Here is a 27,070-nt window from a genome sequence, read left to right as displayed (position 1 = left end):
CTTGATTTTAAGTACTTTGTGGGAAGGCCCATATCCTGCTCTATTTTATTTTATAATTTACCTCAAAATTTATTTTTATGTTTTAAAATAGTTTTATTGATTTCAGAGAGAGGAAGGGAGAAAGAGAGAGAGATAAAATCATCCGTGAGAGAGAAACAGTGATTGGCTGCCACTGGCACGCCTCCTACTGGGGATTGAGTCCCAACCCAGGCATATGCTGGACTGGTAATGGACCCGCAACCTCTTGGTGCATGGGTTGTTGATGCTCAAGTACTGAGCCACACCGACTAGGCTCAAAATACCAAAATTTAATGCCATTTCTAGATTTATTCTCCTATCTTTAAGCATAGTGATTGAACTCTTCTGGATTATAATTGAATGGGTTTTGCATTCATTTTCATGGTACATAACTGGATTGAATTGTTTTTACAATGTATCGTAGTACAAAAGGAACAAACGTTATAAAAATTGAAGAACCAAGGTGAGAACTACATCCTTTGGAATCCTCCTTACAGCATTTATTTTGAATCCTTTCTGGGAAGCTTGTAGAAATGTGCAGTCGTGTCTGTAGATGGCACCATTGCATCAGATGGAATGAAACCATAGTCAAAGGTGGGAGTTCTTTCCCAGAACAATCAACCTGTTTAGAGTCAAGTGCATGCTTCAGAATCCACAGCACCAGTTTGGGGAGTTGGGAAATTATGTATGAGAAGAAGATAGGCATTTTTGGGGGGAATAAAAAAATAGAAGATTAAATACAACCTGATCATTCTGTAGTACTTGTATTCATTTAATAAAAAAGTATTTCAGATTAGAAAAGAGAAGTTGCTGAATGGTCCAGATGGAAGGCTTTACTTTTATTTTCTGGAAACACTTAAACTATAGAAAAACACAACTAATTGGATTTAAGCTGATCAATGTCAGTCCCAAGCCACCCAAAATAAAATCCTGCAGCCTTCTCTATTCCTTCAACATACTTTATGTGATCAATAATTTTTTCTCAACATTTTATTTTCATTTTCTTCTGACTAGTTTTCATCCTGGTTTATGTAAGCTACTCACGTCTTTTTTTTTTTTAACCTATGATTGGATTTGTGTTTATAATCCTGGCTAGGAGAATAATATTTTAGTTTCAAATATACTTGTGGCTTATAAATCCTTAAGGAACATTTTACCTAAAAGGACGTTATTGTAACCAGATTAGTGGGATACATTATGAAAATAAATTTGCAACTCTGGACTAGAATTTAGCATCTGGGGAACATTGTTGCCAAACACAATTGATACATGACACGGGAAGGTTGTTTATTTTTTATTCTAAATTGCAGTTGCTGGAGAGAGATTTGAAGGCAAGCCCCATATTGTTTGCTTCTGAGTTCTGTAAATTATTTATTTGTTCATTGTTTTGGATTGGAATGTCCGGTGACCTGTGAAGCACAACTGCTGGGCCATATCCACTTTCAACAATAACAACGGAACAAAAATGGCATCAGACTTCATTGATGCAAATAGCAAGCACCACTCAAGTTTTCATATTTCTATGTATTTTGAGTAGTGATACTTATACATAACTGATATTGTTAAAATGACCCTAATAAATTACTTTTATGTAAATTGCATCATAGCTGCAATTATTAAAATGTTATAAAATAATTTATATTTGTCATAAATATAATACATAGAACAGCGGTGGGCAACCCCTGGCACGCGTGCCAAACATGACACGCCAGTAACTTTTGCTGACACGCGAAACCCTCTTTTATAATCTTCCATTTACAATTTTTTCTTAATATCGACTTTTTTATTTTTCAGATAAATTCAGTGTAAGTGCATCTTAGATAAATAAATAATTTTACATAACAAGTTATCTTAAAGCCCATAGACATGGATTGACAAGAGAGGGGAAGAGCAATGTCTATGCTTGCCTTAACTCTCCCTGCCTTCCTAGATCCGACCAGTGTTTTGGTTTCATCCACATACGCCTGTGAATCTTTGTTCTCAGTGATGAATTTTGTTAAGTCTCGTAATAGGAGTAGCCCGACGGATGAAAGTAGTAGCTCGTGCATGTCTCTGAAGGTCACAAATTATAAACCTGATGTAAAATCTCTGTCGTCAGTGATGCAGCAGCAAAAGTCCCACTGATGATATCAAACGGAGCCATAAAGTTTTCTGTCGGACTACCATTGAACATGTATACATTAAGAAATAAATGTATTTTTCATCATCATATACTGTGTTTTTGTCGCTCGAATGAATTTTATTATTTCTTCAAGGTTCTTCACATACGTATGACTTAAGAGATATCAAGTAGGCGTAACATGTTCTCAAAAAATTAGGGTTGGCACGCAGAAGAATTTTGAGTCAGAGATTTTGCTGGTTTTAGCACGCACTCACAATAAGGTTGCCCATCCCTGACATAGAATAAAACATAAATGTGAACTTAATGAATGCATTTAAAGTGAACTTCGTGTTGACATTATCAACTCAGAAGATAGAATTTTGCCAGCATTGTAGATTCATCCCCACAAGGAAACACGGGCCTCTTGCCAGTGTAAAACCCTCTGTTTCCCCAGATGAAAACAAGATTCCTGACTTTACTGAGAATCGTTTACTGGCATACACACACACACACACACACACACACACACACACACACACACACACACATATATTTAATCTATGTAGACATCCTTAAATAAACAGTTTTACCTGTTTTGAACAAGTATCATACTGTATGCATTACATTGTATTTGACATCTGATACTCAATATTATGTTTGTAATATCCATGTATTTTAATGATGTGCAACTGTGGTTTATTCATTTTTAATTGCTGAATATTTTATGACTACAACACAATTTATTGATCTAGTCTGCTGCTGGACATTTTGAGGCTATTAGGAACAATACTGCCAGAACTGAGAGGTCTTGAGTGAATATATTGTTGCACATATGTGTGTTTCTCTACAGTGTATAACTGAGGAGTGAAATTGTTAGATTGTAAGTTTTTCATACTTTTGGGTTTACTAGATAATGCCACATGGCATTCAATAAGGTTGTACCAATTTCTATTATCACCAGCATGAAATGAGACTTCTTGTTGTCCACATCCTCGCTAACACATAGTATGGTCAGATTTAAAAATTTTTGCTCACTCAGTAAGTCTGTGGTGGTATCTTCCTTGTTCTAATTTATATTTCCCTCATTCCTATTGGTTACTGGCTATTTGTATTCCCTCTTTGTAAAGTGCCAATTTTTTCAAGGTTGTCTTGTCTTTTTCTTTATACTTGTAGGAGGTTTGTTATTGTTGTTTTTCTAGTCCCTTTTAAATTATATTTTTTAAAGAAGTATCTTCTTCCATACTGTGGTTTATAATTTTACTCTCTTCATGGCGAATTTTGATGCACAGATGTTATCAATTTTCACAAAGTAAATTTCATCAATTATTTACTTTATGATTTAGTGCTTTTGGGTTTTAAAAACACTTGTCTTTACCTTGGCATATAAAGACATGCCCTTGCACAATTTTCTCAAAGTATTATGGGCATGTATTTCACATATAGGTAAAATTTAGTTGCCCCTACAACTGAATTTTATACAGAGGGTCATGTAAGTCCTGGTTATTTCATTTTCTATTTAAGTGGATTCCTTTCTGCAAAGCCTGTTTCTCTTCACTACTCTAAAGTGGTATATATCTCTTTATCAAGTGTTCATAAATAAATGGATCTGTTTCTGAGCTTTTTATGCTGTTCCATTGGTTCAAGTATCTGTCCTTGTGGTAATGCCATAGTTTAGTTAGCAGATCTCTATAATAAGTGTCTATGTTTAGTTGAGCTCTGTTTTACTTCAAGAGTGTGTTGATGGTTGCAATTCTATATACATTTTAAAATCAACTTGTCAAATTCAGCTAAATTTTTTGGGGGTTGATGTGGTATTATATTGTTTTTACTTCTTTACATTATTTCAACTTTCAAACAATAAATATGGTATATATATCTTGATTATTTAACCCCTTTTAATTTCTCTAATGTTTTTCAGTAAAATTTTATAATTTTCTCAGATGATGTGTGCCACATATATTTATAGTTGTTATAAGAATCTACAAATTCACATTGATTGGTGTTAATATAATTTATTAAAATTTTGATTTTCTTACTTTTGCTGGTAAATAGGAATGGAATTTATTCTGAGTGCCCGTTTTATAGCCAACAATGTGGTAGAACTCCTTATTTAATTATATAAATATGCCTATAAGTTCTTTTTTATATAATAGTATTACCTGAGAAAATGTCATTTTTTCCCCTTCCTTTCAAATCCTTAAACATATTATTGTTTTTTCATGCCTTGCCACATTGTCTAAAACTTCCTGCTGTGATGGGTAAAAGTGGAGATAGCAGTTCTTCTTATCTTGATTCAAAAATTAAGTGGATAGCTTGTTACTCACCAATAAATGTGAGGTTTTCTGTAGCTATATCTTATGTTAGATAAAGGGAGTTCTACTCTTAGTTTTCTGGGAATTTTTATAATGGATGGATGTTGAATTTTATGAAAATAGATTTTCTTAATGCATTATGATAATAATATGATTCATTCTAACCTCTTTATATGATTAATTATACTAATTGATTAAGGCTAACCAATCTTTATTCCTAGACTAACTTCAACTTAAACATTACCTATGATCCTTTGTTTACATTGCTGAAATCAATTTGTTAATATGCTTATGGGATTATTGCACTTGTGGCTATAAATGGAAATGTCTGGATTTTCAAATATGCAAGAAAAAAGGAATTAAAGTAAAAACCAAGGTGCAATGTTCGCATACATGCAAAATAGAAAATATTTTCTTTAGTTGTGAAATTCTGTGGGTTTTTTTCCCCTCCTAGCGTATTTAAAAAAAAAAGGCTTTTATGTGAGATTTTAATACTATCTTGTAATTATAAAGATTTATATAACTTGCCTCACTGGCAATATTCACCAAATATGTTCAAGTGTGAAGCTTAGTGCTTTATGTCTTATCTCATTCAGAACTTGTCTCTTTTCTATGTGCATGGCTTCAAAGGAAAGTGAAACAAATTCAATTCCATCTTCCCTCACTCCTCTAAAAACAAAAAGAGTCAGTTGAAATTCATTGGTGTTGCAAGTTTCATTGTCTGTCCATCTTTTCCTGACATATGAATCAGGGGCTCAAGTGCTACAAACAGCTCAAGTCGATGATTGACGGCTTGAAGTTGACTGTGACATGAATGACTTCAATGCTGGGAGGTCTGGAGACGACACACTTGCTCTTTATTTGTGGTTTGAGAGAGACATCTATGAAACCCCACTCTGTGTTCTACCAACTCAACTATGCCTGTACTCTGCAGTGCAGACAGAGCTCTGCCAAAGAATTAATTTTCCCCAAGAAAGTCTAAAAACAATATAAGATGAAGTTTTTCCTCTTAAGAATATTAAAAATGTATTGGGGATAAATGATACATATATAAAACATTTTAACATGCTGTTAAATAGTATGTGTTCTCTTTCCAAAACAGATAATATAACAAACAAATATTTCGGAGTTCGGAAAAGTGAAAGAGTTGTTATATAATAGAATTTGAACTAGGACTTGTTGGATTTATTTGAGTAGATAGATATAAGAGGACAGTGGAAGTGGAGGGTATGGTATCAATAATATTCCCCCTTTTTTCCCTCTCATTATATATTTTCTGAATCTCCAAGGGAAGAGTATACCAAATACCAAGCGCATTGAGGGATTGCCATTGCCTCAGCCCTGCCCTTGCCATTGCATGTATTATCTCATTTAATCCTTGAAGCAACTGTAAAAGATAGAACTATTACAGATGGAGAAACTAAGGGCTGAAATCTCAATGAAATTGTCAAAGGCCAGGCAAGTGCGTAGGAATGACAGAGAGTTGATCTGAGTCATTTACCTCAAATATTGATATTCTGAACTATTATGATATATTCCTGCTAAATTGTGATCATAAGAAGCAGAAGAGCTTGTTGTTGCAAGAGAATGAAAATGATAATCTCAAGTGTCTCCAGCCTAGAATGTTCCCATACTCGGTCAAAATCACCTGGTTCTGACTCTAAGACTAGGTTGCTCTCTATTATAAGTTTTAGAAACTTCTTTTAGGATACATATGTTAAAGCCAAGATCTTTTTGAGCTTAATATTACACACCCCCCCCCATGTCTGTGAAGTATTCTTAAGAGTCATTAGCAATTAAAAGCATCAGAGAATCATTTATTTAAACAAGGATGACATTTCTTAAGTATTTAGTTTCTGACATCTACTAAACCAATGTAGAGATTGGATTCAGTGTTGTAAAGGGATGAGGAAGGAAAACTAAGAAGAAAAGGGATGAAACAACAAACTCTGGAAGTAGCACTAACACAAGTTTTATACTGATGAACTATGAAAAAGTGGGAACTAAGGAAATGTATTTTATGAACCTGTCCTTTCAGTGTATGTTGTCAAAAGTTTCATGTTATGATACTATCCCCCAAACTGCAAATACAGGTAGGTATTCATAGACTTAGAGGTTCATTCACCATAGCCTTTACCTGCATGTAAAAATCACATTCTTAACAAAATATGTTCTTTTTGTCTGCTTGATGCTCCACAGATATTAATTGTGACTCAGCAGACCTCAGATAATCAATCCTAGATTAGAATACAATAACAAAAGTGTGTAAGAAATTAAATGGATAATCCAACTTCAACTTGGTCAAATAATTGTTAAAGAATATCCTTAGATCTTAAAGAAAGGCAGAGCTGAAGTTAGAAGTAGTTTCTTCGTATTTCTGATCAATGATGTACCATCTTTGTATCTTTTATTTTCTGCAAGTTGAGATAAATAGTTCATTTTAACCTATAATCTTTTGTTAACTTCTCTAAAAATTATGTCTCAAACTATAGAATGTATCATAAATTGCATAAAACAAATTTGTAGTATAATAAAGTACTTTTGAGTACAATCCAATGTCATAATCACCTTTTGTCTATTATAATTATATGTAACTGAATCCCTACTCCTTTATTTGATTGCTGTTTCATTTCTATTTAGTCCTTTCATTTCATACTGATGTTTATTACTGATATTACTGATATGACATGTATCATTCTATTTCTAAGATCATTTTTGGCTGAACCATTTTGAGGTATTGATATGGTTGTGTATGTTCTGTAGTATTCTAACTGAGATCATTCTTCAGGACTACCTGGAAGAGGCGAGTACAGAATGTATTAGCTAGGTAAAATAGTAAGTGTCCATATATGATTTAATAAAACCAATGCAGTTAAAACCTTCAGGGAAGGGATAAGAGTGTGTAAGTCTAATTCACTCTTCTCAGTGCTTAAAACAATATAATATGTGATTATGTGCTATGTGAATCGTTTTTGAGGATCATAAAACTACATTTTGGAGCCAATCCAATAAAAATGAAGTAAGTGGATACAGAGAAAGACAGAAAGATCAAGTTATAATTCTATTATGTTGGCATGAAATTTTGAAGGAAGAAAATTAGGACATTAAATTGAGGGGAGTGGAAGGAGAGAGACCGAGGAAATGAAGTCCAGAAAACATTTAAACACCAGACAGTGTTTTAATAATAAGAGTTTTATAAGACTCACTACTCACTATAGATCATAATAATCTAATTTTGTAACATGGGAAGTGAAATAACGGATTAAGGTTTTAAGAGTGACTGAGATACTTAATAGTTTATGATGGTGGTAAATTACTTTAAGTTTTCAAAACTTTAGTCTCCATATCTGTGAAAAATGGAAGTCATATTTACTTTCCAGAGTGTTATGAGAATAAAACACAATAATATATTTTAAATGCTTATCTCAATGTTTGGAACATAATATACCTCCAATAAATGCTCATTCCCTTTCTCCTTCCCACTTTGTATGATTGGAATTATTTATGCAGCTGTGTTGGATCAAGTCTGGAATAAATATATTATGAGATAATTTTTTAAAGTCTTTTCAGGAAGATTACATCCTTAGTATTTTGAAATAAAACTAGTTTAATAGTTATTATAAAATTTAATATCTATGGAGTACTTTTTATTTATGTCAAATATGCTGCATGAGATAGCCTATTTAATCCTCACAACAATTTTATGCTTTTGCTATCATCCTCTTTTGTAGTTTTGACCATTTATATAGGGAATATGCAATGAAGAAGGACTAAAAATCAAGTTTGTTTGATTCTGAATCCCCTGACCTTAACCACAAGTTACACTGCTTAATCAGCACTCATCAATGGTGTTAACATTTTCAAATTATAGATGTAAGATGTATTTATTTAAAGGGGGAGGTAGAATGAACAGAAGTAGAGTGTGACATGACTGTGATTGATTTTTACTCTGTTTCAAGCTTTTAAAACTTGCTCAAGCAACAGTATCTCTCAGCCTAATTTTTTGCAATGTAAAATGGGGTAAATATGCTTATCTGCAATATTATTTTTAGAATGAAATGAAATTATATGCTTGTGCGTGGTGTCAAAGCAAATGTGTATGTATAGTATATAGCGTAGCACTGTTCCTGGCAGAGTAAGAAAAAGAGCTGACAGTTTTTATAGATTGAAAATATTTGAATCATAATGCCTTATGATGACTGAAATAAAAAGTGAACCACTTGGTTCCAATTCCAGTAATAGCAGCAAAGCTGGAACTAAAAATTATAAACTCAGGGGAAAATATAAAAGCAGCTATTTCAATGCACAGGAAAATGATCAAAAGAAATCAGAGACTGCAGGGATTTGACCCTTAACGGAAGAGAATTATGCTGGGAGAGATTCATATTTATAAGGCTCATCATCAGAGGGCACTCACAAGTCACAAGATACTAGGTGGCTAGAACTCAAGCCAAAAGCTATGGTCTTACTGGCTTGAAGAGTTAAATGATGATGTTTAAGTCCATAAGACAGGCTTGAAAGTGAGAGGGGAATCCAATAAGGGGAGGACCACAGAAGAAAGAACCATCAAATCTGTATATAAACTCTTATCAAATCTTTGGCTCACTCCTTAACGGTGCTTACATGAGGGAGACTTTATTTATTTATTTATTTATTTATTTATTTATTTATTTATTTATTTATTCTGTAAGTTGATTGTATTAATTGATTAATATAACTTTTGACATTTTCTTATGTCAGTATATATAAAGTTGACCCATTTCCTCCATTCATCTTAATGATCACATAAAATGGCTCTAAATTACAAATGAGTAATTTACTAATTTCATACCATAGGTGGCCATTTATGCTGTCTGTATATTGTCTTCAATACAAATGAATATCCTTCATTCAGTATATCTACATGATAAATACCCAGAAGTGAAATTACAGGGTTAAATGGTGTGTGCATTGAAACATTGATAGAGATTGCCAAATTAATACCCCAAAGTGTGCTAAGTTCCTTCTCATGAGGGAGACTTTAGATATCCCAGAATTGCATAACAGCTGGAAGCCCAAAAGAACTAGTAGTGTAGTGAAAGTAGCTGTTGTTCACCATAAGGAAACAGCTTGGAATTAGTGCAGCCAAGTTAACTGCTTGCCATAACTAAAAACAATATTTTTCAGAGGAAGATAACAGAATCCAGCATTCATAATATATTCACAAAGTTCAGTTCAAGATAAAAAATGAATATACATGCAAAGAAATATGAGCAACGGAATGTAGAGTCAAGAGAAAGGTGTTAAATAAACCATAAACTGGAAATGTCCACATCTTGCAATAAGCAGATAAGGACTTTAAAGTGCCTATATTAAATGTGTTCAAGCACTTAAAGGAAAATAAGTTTTTATTCAGAAAAGAGTGTAAAATATCCATTTCTATCTATATCAAGAGAACCAAATGGAAATTATTTTAAATTTAAAAATAAAATCTAAATTAAACTTTTACTACAAGGTTTTAACAATATTTTTGACAGGTTTGGAAAGAGTAGGTAAATTTGAATGCAGATCAATAATATTTATCCTAGCTGAAGAAAAGAGAATGACTTAATAAACCAAGTTCGGATAACATACAACAAAATGCCATTTCAGTGGCCAGGAGCATGTGGCACAGTTGCTCTACATGTATTCGGATATGCCAAAGCAGAGGAAAAGCCTATGTTAGAAAATGTAGTTGAGGAAATGGAAAACAAATTTCCTGAGTGTGGTAAAAAACAGCTTAAAGAACAAAGTAGATCAGGAACTCAAAGCATGACATAAGGAAACATAAATTCCCTAAATGTACCCGAGAAAAACTTTCAAAAAGTACAGATGCATAGAAAACTAGAAAGGAACTAGATAAAAGAAGATGCATTACATTCTGGGAAACAATAACTACTTTTCTTCAAAAACATTATAAGACAAGAGATAATGGAAAGGTATTTGTAAAATATTATAGGAAAAATCATACCTGTCGACCAAATATTCTATCTAAATAATTGGGAGAAAAATACTATATCTGTGGATACTCAATATTGTTAAGATGTCAATTTCCCCCAAATTAATATATAGATTGAGTGCAATGTCAATGAAAACTTCAGCAACAACCTGTTGAACAGAAATGAGAAATTGATTCAAAAATCTATATACACTAATGAAAGACAAACATGCAAACTGACTGTACCTTCGATATGCCTTAAGCCACTGCCACCAAACAATCAGAGTGACTATATGCAAATTAACCCAAGCAAGATGGAGGCCAGCAGCCATGGAGCTAGAGCAAGCAGGAGGCTTGGTTGCCCCAATGATGGAGGAAGCCAAGCTTCCTGGCCGGCTCTGAGTGCCACTCAAAGCAACAAAGTTTCAGTTATAGAAGATAAATAAACCCCGGATACCTGCTTTCAGCCGGCCATGGCCACAGAGTTGGAGCAAGCAGGAGGCTTCCCTCCTGCCCCCGCTGGCTGGCTCTGAGCTCCACTCCAGGCTACAAAGTTTCAATTATAGAAGGTAAATAAATCCCAGAATAATAATAATAAAAATAGAAACAAAAGGAGAGGCTAGGAGCTTCCGTTGCTGGGGGGAGGGGAGGTTAGCCAGCCTGAAAATGGCCCTCAGCCCCTCACCCAGGCTGGCCAAACCTCCATGGGGTGAGGGTCCCCACTTGGGGGGGGGGCTTGACCAGCCTGCAAACAGCCATCAGCCCCTCACCCAGGCTGGCCAGGCACCCCAGTTTGGACCCCCACCCTGAAGGGGGTGTGACCAGCCTGAAAACAACCATTAGCCCCTTACCCAGGCTGGCCAGGCACCCAAGCGGGACCCCCACCCTGATCCGGGACACCCTTCAGGGCAAACCAGCCAGCCCCCACCTGTGCACCAGGTCTCTATCCTATATAATAAAAGGGTAATATGCAAATTGACCCTAACAGCAGAATGGCTGGGAATGACTGGTCACTATGACACACACTGACCACCAGGGGGCAGACGCTCAATGCAGGAGCTGCCCCCTGGTGGTCAGTGCGCTCCCACAGGGGGAGCTCTGCTCAGCCACAAGCCAGGCTGATGGCTGCCAGCACAGCAGTGGTGGTGGGAGCCTCTCCCGCCTCCTCAGCAGCACTAAGGATGTCTGACTGCAGCTTAGGCCTGCTCCTCGCTGGCAAGTGGACATCCCTCGAGGGCTTCCGGGCTGCCAGAGTGATGTCTGACTGCCAGCTTTGGCCCAATACGCTGTGGAGTGAGGCTGAGCCAGCAGGTGGTCATCCTCTGAGGGGTCCCAGACTGCGAGAAGGCACAGGCCGAGCTGAGGGACTCTCCTGAGTGCACACATTTTTGTGCACCAGGCCTCTAGTATGGGACTATAAAGGACATGGAATAATTAAAATAATATTTAAAATGATGCCTATGATTAAGAGATTTACACTTCCTGACATCAAAATATAAATTAAGGCTACAGTGTTTAGGATGGTTTAGAATTAGTATTAGAATAGACAATTAGAGTGCCGAAAAAAGAGTAAGGTCAATGAATTTTTAGCAAAGTTGCCAAATAAATTTAATGTCAATTCATGTCATCATATAGTTTTAGAACACCATTCAATTGAATGTATATTTGTGTGTGCATGTGTGTGTCGCACTATATACAAAAAACAATTCATGATGGATCATACATAGGCTTAAACATGGTATATAATATGTAAAACTTTAAAAGAATACAATATATAACTATTGATTTAGATTAATATAGAAAGTAATAGCAATAACATTAAAAGTGCTACTAAATTTTTCTATTCGCTAAAAATGCCATTAAAATTTTAAAAAATAAATGTATGTTCATTAAAAACACTTATAAAATGAGCCCAGAGCCACATACAGAAATAAATATGTATAAAAACAATATTGGGCAAAGGTCTTTTATCTAGAATATAAGGAAATACTACAGATTAGTAATTTTAAAAGGACAGTACAGTCACACCGGTGTGGCTCAGTGGTTGAGTGTTGACTCATGAACCAAAAGGTCACTGGTTTAATTCCAGTCAGGGAGCATGCCTGGGTTGCTCAATCCCCATTAGGGGGCATGCAGGAGGCAGCCAATCCATAATGTTTCTTTTTCATTGATGTTTCTATCTCTCTATTCCTCTCCCTTCTTCTCTCTCTCAAAATCACTAAAAACATATTTTTAAAAAAGACAGTCCAATAAAACAGGCTTAAATATACACTTAGTTCACAAAGGAAGATATATTAATGGCTAATTAGCACATAAAAATTGCTCAAAGTTATTAGTCATTAGGGAAATGTAAATCAAAACCATGAGATACCATTTCACATACTAGTACATTAGAATAACTACATTCAAAAAGACTTATCAAGCCAATTGTTTCTATGCAGTGGAGTAACTCATATGTTCTGACTGAGGTTTAGAATGGTATAATCTAAATGGGAATATGGACTATAGGAGTATATGTTTGCTAAAACTCATTGGTATATAAAGATTTGTGCATTTCATTGTATGTAAGTACTCACTCCCTATGCTCTAATACATACATAATTGTGAACACATATTGAACAATTAGTAGAATTTGTTTTATATTGCAGTGGAATGTGTTAGCAATCCTGAAGCCATTTGCTGTTATTTTAGACTTGATCATCTGGTGAGTAAATACATTGATAATGGGAGCCAGTTGCCAAATATTAGACATGGTAATACTAATATGGACAAGGGAAGAATAATATGAATTCCATTGCATTGTACTGGGAATTGAAATGATGATCATTCATGATTTTTCAATATATTGTAGATATATATAAAGGTGTGTAGAGGATAGATAAATAGACAGACACAGACACATGTGCATACAAACTCTTTGTAACTCTGTTGTGAGTACCTAGGAGTAATATCACATCAAGAGCAATTGCATATCAATTGTGAAGATCCTAGGTTTTTAAAAAATATATATTTAATTGATTTTTTTTACAGAGAGGAAGGGAGAGGGATAGAGAGTTAGAAACATTGATGAGAGAGAAACATCAATCAGCTGCCTCTTGCACACCCCCCACTGTGGATGTGCCCACAACCAAGGTACATTCCCTTGACCGGAATCAAACCTGGGACCCTCCAGTCCACAGGCCGACGTTCTATCCACTAAGCCAAACCAGCTAGGGCAAGACCCTAGTTTTTAAATATTATTTTTAAATAAAAGTAATAAGGGTTCCTTGGAGAAATGGAGAGTCCAGGGTCTAGACAGGGAAAGTACAAGGTGCTAGAAATGCTAGAATGTAAAGCATTTCTCAAAGAATGATGGGAGAATGTTAAAAGCACACAAGATCCAGATTAAAGAGGCTCCAAACAGATGAATCTTGTATATTTCAGTTTCCTAAACAATAATAATACAAGTTCCCTGCCCAGGCCATGTCAACCTGCCAGCACAGGCCCCTCTACTTTGCTGCTTCTCTAACTTCCCGTCCACACTGCCTCCATCTCACCATGCATGATGATCTTGCTGTACTCCTGGTTGACAATGGTTCTGGCATGTGCAAAGCAGGCTTTGTGGGTGAGGATGCCCCCAGGGCTGTCTTCCCCTCCATCATGGGGTGCCCCTGGCACCAGGGCGTGATGGTAAACATGGGTCCGGATTACTACATTGGTGACAAGGCCCAGAGCAAGAGGGGCATCCTGACCCTGAAATACCCCATTGAGCACGGCCTTGTCACCAACTGGGATGACATGGAGAAGATCTGGCATCACGCCTTTTACAATGAGCTGCATGTCACCCCTGAGGAGCACCCCATCCTGCTCACTGAGGTGCTCCTGAACCCCAAGGCCAATCCTGAGAAGACAACCCAGATCATGTTTGAGACCATCAACACCCCAGCCATATATGTGGCCATCCAGATGGAGCTATACCTATATGCCTCTGGTTGAACCACTGGCATTGTTATGGGCTCTGGTGAGGGGTCACTCACACTGTGCAAACCTATGAAGGGAAGCCCTCCCCATGCTAGCCTGCATCTGGACCAGGCTGGCAGGAATTGAAAGACTATCTCATAAAGATCCTTACAGAGCTGGCTACAGCTTCTCCATCCCAGCCAAGCAGGAAACCATGCATGACATAAAAAAGAATGCTGTGCTACATTGCCTTGGACTTCCAGCAGGAAATGGCCACTGCAGCCTCCAGATCTTACCTGGAGATGATATACAAGCTTCCTGATGGTCGGTCATCACCATTGGCAAGGAGCGAGTGGTTCCACTGACCTGAGGCCCTCTTCCAGCCTTCCCTCCAGGGCATGGAATCCTATGGCATCCATGAAACTACCTTCAACTCCATCATAAAGTGTGACCTCGACATCCATAAGGACCTCTATGCCAACATAGTGCTATCTGGTGGGACCATCATGTACCCAGGCATAGCCGACAGGATGCAGAAGGAGACCATGGCCCTGGCCCCCATGATTATGAAGCTCAAGATCCTTGCGCCCCCTAAGAGCAAGTACTCTGTGTGGATCAGTGGCCCCATCCTGGCCTCACTGTCCACCTTCGGTAGATGTGGATCAGCAAGCACGAGTATGACGAGTCGGGCCTCTCCACCGTCCACTGCAAATATCTCTTGGCAGACTGTTACTTGGTTGCACTGCTTCTTGACAAAACCTAACTTGTGCAGAAAATAAGAAGAGGTTGGCATGGGTTTATTTTATTTTGTTGTTTGTTTAGATGTTTTGTTGTTGCTTGACTCAGGATTTAAAAACTGGAGCAGTGAATGTGACAGCAGTCTGTTGAAGTGAGCATCTTCAAGTTCTACAGTGTGGCCAAGGACTTTGCTTGTACATTGTTCTTTTTAAAAAAAAAAAAAATAGTCATTGCAAAAATCGTGAGAAGCATTGTTACAGGAAGTCCCTTGCCTGCTCAAAGGCTGCCTACTTCTCCCTAAGAAGGGCCAGTCTTTCCCGGAGTTCATACAGGGGAGGGTGGTGGCATTGCTTTTGTGTAAATTATGTAATCCAAAATTTTTAAATCTTCGCCTTTATACTTGTTCTTTTTGTTTTGTCTTATTTTGAATAACCAGCCATCGTGCCCCTCCCCTTCTTTTTGTCCCCAACTTGAGATGTATGAAGGCTTTTGGCCCACCCCCATGAGAGTGGGTTGAGGTGTGGAGGCAGCCAACCCAGGGCTTACCTGTACACTGACTTAAGACCAGTTCAATAAAGAACACGCCATAAAGAAAAAAAATACAAAATCAAATCCAAATGAGAATTAATGAGTGCAAATTGATATGAATGAATGAATAAATGAATGAACCAAAAAAATGGGAAAGAAGGAATAGCTTTCCCCTGCAATAGAATATCAACAAATAAATGTAGACGAAATGAAGAGGCTAGAAAACCAATATTGTAGCTATCTTAGTAACAATTGATTCATCCAATAGTTATCAATTTGTGCTACAACTAGTGGGTAGAATTTTGATGAGGGGCAATAGTACTTATTAATTACAAAGAAAGCATATGTGAATTTTATATTTCATGAAGCCAGTGTACAGCACCTGAATTCAATCATCAACGTTATTATCATCTATATTGGGATGAACTGACGTCATGTGCTTGATGATATGTTATCTTAAAAGACACAGTAATTTTGTGACATTCTTGTCAAAAGGACCTAAACTTACTTTAATCCTGAGAAAAGAACAGTTAAACTTATCTTGAGGAGTATTCTATTAAAGAAGTAGCTGTACTCTTGAAAAATGTCAAGAGGAAGAATGACAAAGAAAAGCTGAAAAACACTTGTTTCTAGAATAAATTGTACTAAAAAGATATGGCAACTAAATGCAGGATTCTAGATTTGATCCTGGACTCAGGGGGGTTAGTGAGGGGGGTGGGGTGGGGGGAGGAGAATAAACAGGAAGGAAATCACTAGGATAGAATTATATTAATGTTAAATTTCCTGATTTTGATAATTGTTATATGGTTAAATAAGAGAATTCCCTTGTTCTTAGAAAATATGTATTAAAATATGTGTGTGGGAGAAAAAGAGAATTAGAATGATAAATCAAATGGAACAAAATTAAATAATTAATGAATCTTGTTAAATGGTATACCAGAGTCTTTTTATGATTTTTGAAAATTTACTATAAATTTGAAATAACATCAAAAGGAATAATTAAAATGTAAAACTGTACTTCTAACTTTTCCCATTACTATTTACATCCTATTCTGTTCCTTTGGAGAACCCTGACTATTAATCCAAAATTTTTGAAAAAAGCATATTTACCTGTTTAGAAAATAAAAAATCATATTACATTAATTGAAGAGGAAATTAGCTAAAATCTTGTATAAACAGAGGAAGTGAAAGACTTTGACCATAAATTTGTTAGATCTACAACTTTCCTAGTATCTCAAACACAGCGTTTATTAAAGTCTTAACCTTTGTAGTTATACTGTTTTATAGATTCTTTAATGATTAAAACAAATGCATCTGAAGTGGCGGTGAGTAAGTGCTGATGGGGGGAAGCCAGATTGAAGAAAATACTAAATACTAAGAATATATTTCAATATTGTTCACAGAAACATATAAATAGTAAATACTCTTTTAATGTTGTAAATAGAAAACATTGAATAATAATATATACTAAATATGTATGTGGGATAAAGAGAGAATTATAATGATAAATCAAATGCAGCAAAAATAAATTATTAGTGAATCTTGTTAAATGGTATACCATTTGACAAAGAGAAATCTAGGAGGTTGATATTATCACTGAGACTGATGTTATTGTATTATTACATTTTTATTATTATATCAATTTCCAATAAATTATTTATGATAAAAGTTGACCTCTTTTTCTTTTTTATTTAAACTTTTCAGTTTCATACCCTAAAGGGTTACATTAAATTTATGAAAATATTTTAAAATCTACATTACATAACATTATCTTGCTTTATTTCTAAAACAGGGCTGTGCATTTATATTTGACATCATTGCAGATTTAGTTCCAGCAATATGTGCAAAATACCTATTCTCCCCAAAATATAGTTATTCATATTACTATTAATTAGTTTCAATTATAATTATAATGATTCAAAAATTAGTTCTTTTTGATGTAACAATAGAGGAATTGAGAAAAAACTCATGGACATAGACAATGTCATGATTGTGGGAGAGGAGGGAAGGTAGAAGAGGGTATAGGGATGATAAATGGTGATGGAAAAATATGAATAACAAATACATATTATAAAATCATGGGTGCTCTTTAATCATGAATTTATTTTACAACATAAATACTAATACAATCTTAAGGTAAATTTGGATGCACTTTTAAATTTCATCTGAGATCTATTTTGAGGCTTATGTTATCTACACTAATAAAAGACAAACATGCAAATTGACTGTACCTTTGCTATGCCTCAGGCCATGCCCACCAACCAGTCACAGCGACTATATGCAAATTAGCCCAACCAATATGGCGGTCGGCAGCCACAGAGCTGGAGCAAGCAGGAGGCTTGGTTGCCCCAGTGATGGAGGAAGCCAAGCTTCCTGCCTGCCGCGGCCAGCTCTGAGCTCCACTCAAGGCAACAAAGTTTCAATTATAGAAGATAAATAAACCCCAGATACCTGCTTTCAGCCGGCCGTGGCTACGGACCTGGAGTGAGCAGGAAGCTTGGGTTGCCCCTGGTAATGGAGGAAGCCAAGCTTCTTGTCCAACCTAGCTGGCTCTGAGCTCCACTCAAGGCTACAAAGTTTCAATTATAGAAGGTAAATAAATCCCAGAATAAAAAAAAAAAAGAAAGAAAAAAGGGAGAGGCTGGGAGCTTCCTTTGCCGGGGGGCTTGACCAGCCTGAAAATGGCACTCATCCCCTCACCCAAACTGGCCAGGCACCCCAGTGGGGACCCCTAACCCTAAGGGGGGTGTGGCCAGCCTGAAAACAGCCATCAGCCCCTCACCCAGGATGGCCAAACCTCCATAGGGTGAGGGTCCCCACTGGGGGGGCTTGACCAGACTGAAAACAGCCATTAACCCCTCACCCAGGCTGTCCAGGAACCCCAGTGTGGACCCCCACCCAGAAGGGGGTGTGACCAGCCTGCAAACACCCATCAGCCCCTCACCCAGGCTGGCAACGCACCCCAGCGGGACCCCCACCCTGATCCAGGACACCCTTCAGGGCAAACCAGCCAGCCCCCACCCATGCACCAGGCCTCTATCCTATATAGTAAAAGGGTAATATGCAAATTGACCCTAACAGCAGAATGACTGGGAATGACTGGTCACTATGACACTCACTGACCACCAGGGGGCAGACGCTCAATGCAGGAGCTGCCCCCTGGTGGTCAGTGTGCTCCCACAGGGGGAGCTCTGCTTAGCCACAAGCCAGGCTGATGGCTGCCAGCACAGTGGTGGTGGCGGGAGCCTCTCCTGCCTCCTCAGCAGCACTAAGGATGTCCGACTGCAGCTGAGGTCTGCTCCCTGCTTGTCCACTTACCAGCAGGGAAGTCTGACTGCCAGCTTGGGCCCAATCCCCCAGGGAGCGGGCCTAAGCCAGCAGGTGAACATCCTCCGAGGGGTCCCAGACTGCAAGAGGGCATAGGCCGGGCTGAGGGACCCCCCTCGAGTGTACAAATTTTTGTGCACCGGGCTCCTAGTGATTAATAAAAGACTATTTTTGTTCATATTTGCCACTATATTTACATTCATATTTTTTAGAATCCCTAGTTTTGTTCTCAGTGATAGATTTTTTTTTTTGCCAACTGGGAAAAATATTTGTATTCAAACCATTTTATATACTACTGTAAATATTTTTGTCATATTCAAATAGAAATAAATCGCTTTAATGATATATGTCAATTAAATTGTTTGGGTTTCTAGAATAAGTTTGCCATATCGAATAGCTTGAAGATTTTGAATAATTGAAGGCTTTTTTCTAACTCTTTATATCAGAAATTAAAACTGTGATATATGCTAATTCAACATTTCAAATAAAATACATGTATTTCTTTTACTCCTGAAGTAAATTTAAAATTTCCTAAATTGTTAGTATCTGTCACAAATTTCTGATAAATTAAATGACTGTCTAAATTGCTATTCAAGAGAAACCCTATTTTAACAGGACCCTTGTCAAGATTCCATTCTACAGGAAAGCAAAATTAATCAAAACTTTTATATCTTTTTGCCTTTCATGTGTGAGATTCAAATATAATTCTGTTATTGGGAATCAGGAAGGTATTCCCTGAATGACAATATGGGTCAAGTTCACCTTTATGCTTGTTAGCCGAGATGCTTATCCAGAGACCCTTAGCTTAACAACCCAGCGTCTTCTGTGTAAGTTACAGTCTGAGACCTTGGCAGGGACTTCTGAAGCTGCATTAGCCTATAAGGCCACAAGGGAAACATTAAATTAACAAAAAGGAAGGAAACCACATCTCAAGTTAATGATCCCAATGAGCTCCTAGTCCACGGAGTCTGTTGGCTTTCCAACATTCCTTAGCTGTAGAACACTACACTGAGTTGCATTTTGGTAAGATTTGTGTAACTTCTGCTGCCCTTTAACTCTTGCACCTGCCTAAATCTGTTAAACAGTATTCCATAGTAATAACTTTTGTGTGGTTAGATAATTATTATGCCATACTCACCTTGCTCTGAGGTGGAATCCTCTTTGCTGCAAAGTGTAAACTGGATCTAATCAGATGAGCAGGCAGTGGGGGACTCTGAGTCTGGATCTCCAGAGAGAAATGAGAGACAGAGCTATGATTTTAGATGTCATGATGGTATGTGAAAAAGTGACATGCATGTGGTTACCGAGAGAGAGTGTTTTAAATCAGGAATCCAGAAAGCTAAGATAAAACCTTTGACTCACCAAAGCAGAGCAGCAAGATGATGTGGCAGATGTAGAAAATAATGTGCTGAAACTAAGAAGACACACTTAGCAGGAGGTGACAACGGGAGCAGAGAGGCTGGTTATTAGAGTGGTGCAATATTGATTATTAAATAATTTTAATAACGCTCCAGGAGGAAGACATAGCTCAAAAGAGATTGTGGGTTGTTTTTTTTGGTCTTGTTTTTAAGTAAAGAGAGATTAATGTATGTTTACAGATAGAAGGAAAGGATTGGGTAGAATGTAAATATTGAACTCAGTCTGAACTAGTGTAGGAGAAGATTAAAGGTGCATAGAGATATGTAGACATTAGTTTCGGTGGGGAGGGGACAATCATTCTTCTAGGATGGGAGAAAAGCCTGGGGATGGATATGGATAATTTGCACATAATAGGTAGGAAGATGATGAATTTCCTAGTCAGGGGCCTTCATTTTCTTTCTATAAATTAGGAGACATTTTCATCTCTAAGAATCAAAGGGTGGTAGTGAGTCAAGAAGCTTGAAGATAATGGCCAACATTTCTTTTTATCAATAATGTGGGCTACCTGCTCTTTCCACAGACCTCCTATCATTGAATAGATTTGAAACCGGGAGTAAAATGCTAGTATGTATTTCATTCTTTTAATTTTTAAAAAAATTATCTCAAAAGCTATCATGTTAATAACAAGAACTATAGCATTCTACCATGTTTCCTATGCCCCTTCATGATATATGCTGATCAGACTTTTGTTAGTGATAATATTTACAAAATGTGATTATTCCATATATTATTCATTAAACCCCAATTTTCTCAATTTTGTATCTGAATAGTCTTTCCCAAAGTTGATGTGGAAATGTCCCACTCATGCTTTTTAGTAATTGAATAGCATTCAATAATATGCTTTTGCTAACTTGATTCAGTCATTTCTGTCCAAATTAACATTTATGTTTTTTCCTCCTACAAACAATATGTGGTGAATAACAGCATACACATCTTTGTATACATATACTGTGATTTCTATAAGATTGTTCAAATTTTTATATTTACACTTATATTGTTTGAACATTTGATATTTTAATGCATGATTTTCCAAAGGGTTCTAACAATTTTCACTCCCCCCACCCCCCAGATATTCATTAAAACTTATTTCTTTGCATCCATATCAGCACTGAACATTGCTGTTTTCTGGCTGCTTTTGGGTGGGGGCAGAATTGTGGGACCATAACTCCATTTTTGTTTCCATGTGACTGAAAGTTAATAAAAATTGCTTAAATATTAGCAAATGAATTTATGGAAAGAGTTCCCTGAATATAAAGGAAATAAGCTGCTTCAAACAATCCTTTGATCTCATCTAGTGCTTTGGGAAGACAATCTAGTTTTTCTGTTTAGAAATTAATTTACACATGTTAGCCTACTATGCTGGTCTGAAATAAGAACTTTAGTAATGTGTGCATACACAATTAATTCAACTCATAGTTTTGTAATCTGTACCAAAATTATTTATGTTTTATTGCCCTGGAGACTTAAACTTTTTTAACCCTGCCTGCTATGATGTGTTATGAGAGAGTAAAAGATTTACAAGAAATGGGGTGGCTGGCTATGATGTCTTTTAAAATGGTATATACTTAGTATCATCATGAAAGTCTCAGAATTTACTGAAACAGAGTTCATACACAATTCACTGATTTTGGAGCTAATGGTAGTTAAAGCCCCCTATGGTGGTCTGGAATTTGCTTATTTATTTTTATATCTTCTTTTTCTTTATTTTATTTATTCTTCTTCTTTAAATGGTGATGGAACTTGCTTTCAAATAACTTGTCTCCTTCTAGATTCGTCTTTTCCTCATGTGCTACCAAGACTGTATTATTCATAATGCCTGGGATCTGCCCTACACATACATTCTTTTCTGTAATAATTCAAGCCACTTTATTGAATTAGAATCCCTTCCCCCCATTTCTGCCTGTGACAGTCAAGTGACAGGACTCGGCTCAATGTCTACTCTTTCCTGAAGTATTCCCCAGGGTTTCTTTTCTTTTCTTTTTTTTTAAATTTGTTCCCACTTTTATCTATTAAGATACTATATTTTGTATTATTGCTATCTCCCTTACTCAATTTCAGGAGTTTTGAGATCAGAGACTTTATCTTACTTATCTTTCTATTTGGCAACCATTTGTATTATTTGACATCTAGCTCAATGCATTGCACATAGGAGATACTCAATAACAGTCGAATGAATGAAAATATATGTGGAAGATGGAGTAGGCTGGCTAAACCAGGTTAGGGAAGGTGCAGCTGTCAATGTCCACTGCTGGTTATAAATCCTGGGAACACTGTATTAAGGGCTTCAGGATATAATGACGTTTGCAGTGGGTCAGATCACCCTGTTCTAAAATCTCCTGAGAATAAAATAAACCAATAGATTGATTACATACACAAAATATGAGACTGCAAGGGAAACCGGCCTCATTTGTTCTCTTCTAATGAGTGTTAACCACATTTTACCACGTGATTTCATATTTACAATATATTTTCTGTTCAAACCATCCCATATATGCCATTGGAGGAATTTTGCAATTTTTAACCTAGTCACACATGATTTATATATTTTTACTTTTATGTTTTTTAAAAGCATAGTTAGATGCTTTTAAATATTTATCACTATTCAAGTATTAATTTCAAGCATGGGATATATTTCTGAATTAAGAGAATATATATCAGAACAATTTCTACCAGTAACAGCCTGATGTGTGTTAGTCTAGAGAAGTCTGCATCATTTTTAATGTTCTGCTTGCATACTCTCTTTCATAAGTTCTTTTATTTCATAACTGTAGATGAATCCCTGAGGCCCATATGATCCTATCCTATCTAATCGTAGACAAACATGGTAATTAACCATACCTCTGACATGCTTCCCATTGGCTAACCAGGGCGATATGCAAATTAACTGCCAACCAAGATGGCGGCCGGCAGCCAGGCAGCTGAAGCGAACAGGAGGCTTGCTTGCTCCAGTGATGGAGGAGGCCAAGGTTCCCCGCCTGCCGCTACTGGCCTCTGAGCTGCACTCTAAGAAACAATGTTGCAATTATAGAAGTTAAACAAACCCCAGATACCTGCTTTCAGCCAGCCAGCCTTAGAGCTGGAGCTGCAACAGTGTTGCAATTATAGAAGTCAAACAAACCCAGATACTTGCTTTCAGCAGCCAAGGTCTCAGAGCTGGAGCTAAGCCTCAGAGCTAAAGCCGGCTCTCAGTTCCAGTGACAGCCATAGAAGGTAAATAAATCCCAGAATAAAAAAAAAAGAAAAAAAGGAGAGGTTGGAAGCTTTAGTCACCCACCAGCCTGAAAACGGCCCTCAGCCTCTCACCCAGACTGGCCAGGCACCCCAGTGGGGACCCCTACCCTGAAGGGGGTGTGACCAGCTGCAAATAGCCATCATCCCCTCATCCAGGCTGGCCAGGCACCCAAGCAGGACCCCCACCCTGATCCGGGACATCCTTCAGGGCAAACCAGCCAGCCCCCACCTGTGCACCAGGCCTCTATCCTATATAGTAAAAGGGTAATATGCAAACTGACCCTAACAGCAGAAGGACTGGGAATGACTGGTTACTATGACACACACTGACCACCAGGGGGCAGACGCTCAATGCAGGAGCTGCCCTCTGGTGGTCAGGGAGCTCTCACATGGGAGGAGCTCTGCTCATCCACAAGCCAGGCTGATGGCTGCCAGCACAGTGGTGGTGGTGGGAACCTCTCCTGCCTCCCCAGCAGCGCTAAGGATGTCTGACTGCAGCTTAGGCCTGCTCCCCGTTGGCAAGTGGACATCCCCCGAGGGCTGCCGGGCTGCCAGAGGGATGTCTGATTACCATTTTAGGCCCAGGCCCCCAGGGAGCGGGCCTAAGCCAGCAGTGGTCATCCCCTAAGGTGTCCTAGACTGAGAGAGGGCACAGGCTGGGCTGAGGGACCCCCCCTCCTCCCGAGTGCACAAATTTTTGTGCACTGGGCCTCTAGTCCTATATAATAAAAGGCTAATATGAAAATAGACCTAACGGCAGAACAACTGAAGAACCGGTCACTATGACGTGCGCTGACCACCAGGGGGTGTGCGTGGAACATGGTGGGTGTCAGCCATAACGGGATGGAGGAGCAGGTGAACAGGGGTGCCAGACCAAGGCTGGGCGCCAGTCGCTGTCATCAGGGTGAACCTCTGGTGGTTACTGAAAATTCTTTGCTCCCACATGCTGAGATCCTGCCCAGTGCTTGCACCTGCTTCTGGCGCTGGCCCTGCTCATACCCACTGCCAGCCCTGGAGCCACTGCTCACACCCGCTGCCGGTGCCCGGTGCCGGCCCCAATTGCTCAGCAAAGTCACCGGGTGTGAGCGTCAGCTGCCAGCCCCGATTGCCCCTCAGGGCTTCTCCACCTCCTCCTGCTCCTGAGGGGCAATCGAGACCGGCAGCTGCCTCTTGCACCCACTGCTGGCACCAGCCCCAATTGCTCCATGCTGTCAGTGGGTGGGAGCAGCAGTGGCAGGAATGGGGCTGCCCTCAGACAGGGGACCAGGGGCTGTTGCAGGAGTGGCTGGAGGGGTCTCAGAGGATGGTCTGAGATCTGCCCCTGTGCCTACTAGAGCCTCACAGGCCACAGTTCCTTTTAAGGTGCACGAATTCATGTGCTGGGCACTTAATGTAATCATAATATTTAAAATAGATTATTATCAGCTGCTTCTGATATTATCTATAATAATAAAAGGGTAATATGCTAATTAGACTGGACATCTTCCAGACATCATTTCAGATGTCCTTCCTGATAAAGCCAGGGCCAGGGGGAAGCCACCCTTTGTCCTGGGTGGCTACCGGCAGCCGGAGGAGGGAAGCCTGGTCCTGGGTGCTGGAGGGAAGCTGGTGCCGGCAGCCGGGGGAAGGAAGGCCTACTCTTGCACAAATTTTTGTGCATCGGGCCTCTAGTAATATATATTTTAAACAAATGTGAAAGCTAGTTTCTCTGCAGATGCTAACTCATATAGAACAGTTCATATATGAATTTTGAAAGAGCCTGGAGGAAAGAACTTTCTCACAGAGACAGATGAATTAGGATACTTACCTGACAGGGTCATCACTGCATTTCTTATCAGAAAAAATGGATTTCTACTACAGGGCTGGAAAGTACTGGAAAAAACCCTCCAGTAGGCTATAGCATTCAATGACTCATGTCATAAATTGAATGGGAAGAGAATATGAGCATGTCTTGGAGAATATGAAGCGAGGAAGGGGCCTGCAATATCAGGCATGCTAGATGAAGAAAAATACCTGATGCCAACGAAGAGAGCTTTTGGGCTTGAGGTAGAAAATTGAATGGTTACATTTAAGTGAGTGCTTCAGTAGCATTTTACATAAAAAACCCATCTGTTTTTCAGAGTAATATACTGTGCTAACTACTGTGTATATCATCTAAATTATTTTGTCCCAGTTAAACATTATGGATGGAAATTCAATCCTTGTGGAAGAAGTCAGCTTTAACAAAGTGGCCAATGCTTAATACTAATGCTATTTACTTTTTTTTCAGAAACAACTTAAAAGGCATTGAATTTATGCTAGTAATTTGAGGTAGTTTAGAAAACCAAATGAAAGTAAGAAGGAAGGAAGGAAGGAAGGAAGGAAGGAAGGAAGGAAGGAAGGAAGGAAGGAAGGAAGGAAGGAAGGGAGGGAGGGAGGGAGGGAGGAAGGTGTCTCAAGTAGAACAACCACTGAAAAAAATGATTTCTATGAGTTTGGAACATATGGGCTGGCTGAGGTTCTATTGAATTTGTCAAGATGCACTAACTTTTGGGGAGATTGTAGTGTCAACTGGACTTAGTGATTCCTATTGCCTACAGCACAATAAGAGTTTCAGTTAGTGTCAGAGAAAATCAACCATTTTGAGAAATATTTGAATTTTGATTCCATCCTTGGATTCTGTGTGAACATGACCTTATTTAGTGCAGGAATTTTGATACTTTGATTTTTGTATATACCATGCATTTCTAGGCCTTGAAGATTCTGATTATAGTCTATAATTCAAAAAGGGTTTCTTCTCTAGTTTAGAAATATTTGGGTTTAGAGCAAAGAAATGTAAACATACAGGGTAGGGAAAAAGTAGGCTTATAGTTGTTTCCATGGAAAATAATGCAATAATTAGTAAATAATAATGTAATAATAAACTCTGTTTCATGGACTCATAACTGTAAACCTAGTTTTGCCCTATCCTGTATTTAGAAATAAAGAATTGATTTAACATTTATCTGGTTGATGGCATGAAGGAAGTAAAGGGGAAATAAAGGGTGGAATAATAAAAATATTTTATTTAAAAGATTATTCTATATAATTAAAGTCTAATAAGCAAATCGACTGAACGGCCAAATAACCAGTTGCTATGATGAGCCTCTCCCGCCTTCTCAGCAGCGCTAAGGATGTCTGACTGCTCTCTTAGGCCCGCTTCTTGTGGAGAGCGGGCTTAAGCCATCAGTTGGACATCACCCGAGGGCTCCCGGACTGCAAGAGGGTGCAGGTTGGGCTGAGGGACCCCCCTGAATGCACAAATTTCGTGCACTGGGCCTCTAGTCATTTAATAATATTTTGTTTTCCTTAAATGTTTAAAAATTCTGTTATTTGAATTATACTGCTGTGAATAGTGAACAATGTTTTTTGTTTTTTTGTTTTTATTTTAGAAAAATCACAAGGCAAGAACTCATAAGAATGACATTTATTTTATATTCTCAGTGACAGCCTGTATTTTAATTTTATCCATGTTGCTAAAGA

The 27,070-nt window shown here is 37.9% G+C and overlaps 1 protein-coding gene and 1 pseudogene across 1 annotated transcript in view; both read left to right on the top strand.

The window, feature by feature from the left end:
- Positions 1 to 27,070, top strand: part of GPC5 (glypican 5) — a 1,310,602-nt gene that overhangs the window by 359,561 nt on the left and 923,971 nt on the right. The window lies entirely within an intron of this gene.
- Positions 13,925 to 15,089, top strand: LOC118649643 (annotated as a pseudogene).

The sequence above is a fragment of the Myotis myotis genome, unplaced genomic scaffold (genome assembly GCF_014108235.1).
Source record: "Myotis myotis isolate mMyoMyo1 unplaced genomic scaffold, mMyoMyo1.p scaffold_m19_p_3, whole genome shotgun sequence".
NCBI classification, from domain to species: Eukaryota; Metazoa; Chordata; class Mammalia; order Chiroptera; family Vespertilionidae; genus Myotis; species Myotis myotis.
This window is presented reverse-complemented; position numbering and strand designations above follow the sequence as displayed.